Raw genomic sequence first — 4,778 nt, 5'->3', positions numbered from 1 at the left:
GGCGCGGGAGGTCAGGGCGCGGGGCGCGCCCCCCGCCAGCCCCTCAGCCCGCCCGCCGCCGACATCGCCCGCGGCCCGGCGCGGCGCGGGGACGTGGCCGCCGAGCCCCGGCCCGGCTCCCGGCGGCGGGGGCGGGGCGCGCCCTACCGTACTCTCTGGACTAGCCGCCCCGTCCCCTCGTCGGCCCCCGCGAGGGGGGCCAGCCTGCAGCCGCGGGGGCCCGGGGCCGCCCCACCCGGCAGCGCGGCGGGGCGCGCCGGTCCCTGCGGCACTCGCCCGATGGCCGCGAAACCTCTGGGAGACGGTTCGCAGGCATCGGTAACGGGATCGCAGAGGCTTTGTAAAAATCACGTCGTTTATTAACGCAGCCGTCAAGTAGCGTCTCCTCGTTACAGGCCGAAAGGCGCGGCAGGGCTCCGGGATCCTAGCTGCCGGCAGGTCGCATGACTCAAGGGCACCTTGGGTTTCCACGCCCCGCAAAGACCCCTGCCTGTGCAGGTGTGCAGTGCCGGAAGAGCGCGAGTGTGCACAGAAGGGTGAGCAGGAGACAGGTGAGAGAGGAGCCTGGTCTCTGAGACACGTCTCATCTGCTTGTGCTAAGGAACGGGCAAACCAGCGCCGAGTTTCCCTCCATCTGGCAGCCCCCGTTTATCACCTGCCTACACACTGTTCTCGCCCACCTGCCACAAAGGCAGGTTGTATCGGGATAAACTGCAATACTTGTAGAACAGCGAAGGAACACAAGCCTTCGCTTGCTTTTGGGTGGCTTTGAACTTGTCCTCGTATGACTGATCGAGTTACTCGGCTGGCCTTCTGTGCAACATCAGCAGAAATCACAGCACTGGGAATTTCACAGAAATAAATCCTACCGGGGTTCATAACCTGATTTATGACTTTTACATGTAGAATATGACAGAAATACAAGTATTCTTGCTGCCCCGTGGAGCTGGAGTATAAGCTGTGCCAAGAATAGAGACACCAACCTTGGAACAGGGAGAGCAGGGAAGCGGGAGCCCCACGTGTCCCTCGCGGTGTTAGTGCTGGAAGTGAACTTGAGCGGAACTTGAGTGGAGTGAGCACGGCCGGTTTCAGCTCCAGGGACTGCTGTGCGGTGCAATGACCGCAGGCCGCTGAACTACACTGGAGAAGGGACGTGAGGAAAAATTTCTTTACTGAAAGAGTGGTTAAACATTGGAACAGGCTGCCCAGGGAAGTGGTGGAGTCCCCATCCCTGGAGGTACTTAAAAGACGTGTAGATGAGGCGCTGAGGGACATGGTTTAATGGGTGGTGGTGTTGGGTCAATGGTTGGACTCAATGATCTTAGAGGTCTTTTCCAACCTTAATGATTCTAGGATTCTAAGGGCTTACGGGGCTGGTGCCCAGCATAGCTCTCATCGTGCCTCTCACCTCTGTGGAGGTGTGCTCTCTGTAGGGCTATTTGATCTGTTAGTTTTAAAATAAATGCTCAGTGCTACAGCCGTCCTGCAAAGACCACCACTGAAGTCGCAGGGCTACCTGAGGGGAAGCATTACACTTCGGAGGGGTAACTACGTGGGCTGCGAGGACACAGTCTCTTGAACTTCCAGATTGGGACCTTGCCAAGGTAAGGGATCGGCGTATTGTAAATGATGCATCTTGTGCAAAAGGGTGAACCTCCTGCTGCGCAGCCCTACTCTGTAAAGTCAGGTTTACTTTTAGGATAAATATTCCAAGAGTTGGTCCTTTGCTACTCAAATGGCATTCACTTGGCAGTGAAGCCATGCAGCCTGGCCGTTCTATACTGCTGTCACAACATGCCTTCACTAATGGTATCCCAAAATGTACTTTACCTTAGTATCAATGCAAATGCAATGAACGATTACTGCTTCAGAATTTCGTCCAACTCAGATTCTGAGCAGATGTAAAAATATAAATTACCTCATGCTAAGAGAAAATAGCGATGCTAAATGAGAAACTACAGAAAAACCACAATGCATAAACACATGTTCTTTTCTGAGAATATACGTACTACAATAAAACCCTACAAAACTTCATACTTAATTAAAAAAATGAGTACCAGTAGCAACCCCCTGAAATCCTCGACCTGTACAAATGCGTCATTTTATACTATTAATAAAATCTCTTTCATATATAGGAGATGCGTTAGCAATGTCTGTATAAAAATACCAAGGTAAACATGAAATCTGAAAGACATTCTAAGGGATTTTTAGAGACTTTTCCCCTTGTTTCTGTGGCATGTGGTAGCGTACCACTTACCTGCCTACTCGCACCATTTTCTTTCAAATTAAGTTGTGCAAATACCATCTCTTCCGTGCCACCAGCGTGCACGCTCAAAATCAGTTCCACTGCTGGACTGAAACAGAATTACGTTGCGCAGCTTCACATCAGCGCTGCTGAATCCACTGCACTCTCCGAAGGGTTCAACTTCGGCAGCGAGGCAATGGACTGGCCACGATGCGCAGTCTTGATACGTGGCAGTGGCTACTGAGATACTCAGTCAAACTGATGGCTTAGATCTAAAACGATAGTGAGAGCCAGCTTAAGTAAAACTTCACATATTTTAGGCTTGAACAAATTTATGAATACCAAGCGCGTTTGGCATATTTTGTATTGCAGACACAGTATCGTGGCATCTTCATATATATTAAAAGGCAAATCATTCAAAGGCCTGTACTATAATGTAAGATTTTGTTAGGTAGCTCTGGAAGGAACTAATTTAAAGTGGTTATATTTTGAGAAAAGCTTAAAAATGAAGCCTTCTTAGTCAAGTTTTTTTTTTTTTATTACAGTTTCTAAGGTGGTGTAACAGGTGCTATTTTCCACAGCAGCCAAAGATTCAAGCAACTCAGTGCGAGCGTAAATGACTGTGTTAAAAGAGCCAGGCTCCAGCGAACAGGGCTGTAACAGAAATACACCCTCTACAGATCAGGCATAGAAAGAAAAATGTGCCACACACTACCTAGTGAGTAATAAATTCCAAAAATTCCCTGTCCTACAACTAAAATCCAGACTAGCAAACAAAGGTGTTTGTATGCTACTTCTGGAGTAAAGGTTGAACAACTCCAAGGGCTCTTAACACACGAGAGACCACGACAGATCCCTAGGGAGCTGTTTAAAAACCTGAAAGTTGCTTCAGCACAAAACCCCACATTTGCCACAAATATGAGCCATACCTGATGTGCCTGCCTCTGCACTACTCCATGGGCCATTGATCTAAGAACTCTCTTGCTTAGCAGCGGCAGGTCAGGCCTGCACAGAGGTTCATTAGGGCCTCTGTGTCACAGTTACTGATATTACAGTTTATGTCCTTCAGTCACTAAGAAGCGAAACTATAACTTGATCCCTCACGTGCAAACTTTGCATACACCTACTTCAAAGCAAGTCGGACATCTCTCTAGCAGGTAACACCACAAAATGTAACACCAAGAAACACATTACGTATCTACATCCCTGACTGTTACGATTTTATTCTTGTAAAGACTATTGCAAGTTTGTTCCTGAATTTAGAAAGACCACCATCCTGCCTCGAGAGCCATGTTGTTATTCTTATCTGAAAAAGCACAGAAGGTCTTTGTGATCCAGGATCCTTCCCTCCTCTGGAGAAATAAAATGAGAAGCTTCATTATCTTTGGATAATGGAAACTGCAAGAGGAAAGAGCAAAAATAAAGCTATGAAGATATCATGGTATTATGAACACAGTACTTCTGTAAGTGAAACTGTGAAGGATTATAAACTCCTGGAAAATCAAATCTACGGGGAAAGGAAACTCAGATTAAAATGCATTAGATTTGGAGGAATGCTTCAGGCCACTTAGACAAAAGAAGTCAAAATATTTGGTTGTCAATTGTTTTCAAAGTTAAAGGGAAGAATAATACGAATTTTACTCAAGTGTGCAATGATATCTTCTATTTCCATCTCAGGAAAAGCCCTCAATTATCATTTATATTGTTTGCTTACACTGAATTTTTGCAAAGTTTAACTCTGACAATTACGGAACTATTTCTAGTTCTTTGTAAAAATTATAGCTCTGATAATTTAGATATTGGAAATAGTTATGTATTATGTTGTATTTCGTAATATATTTCACAGAGAAATATGTTTCGGATTGAAACACATACCTACTTTATTTCCATTTGTTTCCTGGATAGAGAAACAGTTTTATTCCTCTTTTTGTGTGTTAAATGAAATGCATATTTTGTATCTGATTACCATTTTTATGTACATGCCGATTACAGATCTAGAATATATTATGTATTGTATCCGTGGGCTTATGCCAGGTTTACTTGTTATTATTAGCCATGTAGAGACAATTGTGCTCGTAAATTGCAAAGCTTCATGTTTCTATTTTTCAAAGGGACAGCAAGTTTTACTAATTACCTGCCCAAAACACTGTAGATAATGCTTTTTCATTCTTCAGTGCTCCATTAAACATATAGCAGCCAAATTCACTTCTTAATCAGAAAGATGCACCAAAAGATGTCGTCGTTCTACATTTCTAGATGAAACTTTTTCATTACAGTTCTAAAAAACTCAGTATGCTTTTTACAGAAGAAAGCAGTACAAATTTCTTAGAGATGTTCCTTCATGCTTTACTTGGATGGAAAAGCAGAACGGCTGATGCACCGGTTCCTTCACTGAAATCAGCACATAAATATTTCTTTTACAAGGAAAGTGTTACCAGACAAAAAAGGCTGGGAGTTCTTAGACTCTAAAAAAAAATAATTCTGAGGCAGTTTTGGAAAGTGTCAGTTAGACAAGAATAAACTCTCTGATGAA

The sequence above is a fragment of the Aptenodytes patagonicus genome, chromosome 8 (assembly GCF_965638725.1).
Source record: "Aptenodytes patagonicus chromosome 8, bAptPat1.pri.cur, whole genome shotgun sequence".
Taxonomy (NCBI): Eukaryota; Metazoa; Chordata; class Aves; order Sphenisciformes; family Spheniscidae; genus Aptenodytes; species Aptenodytes patagonicus.
This window is presented reverse-complemented; position numbering follows the sequence as displayed.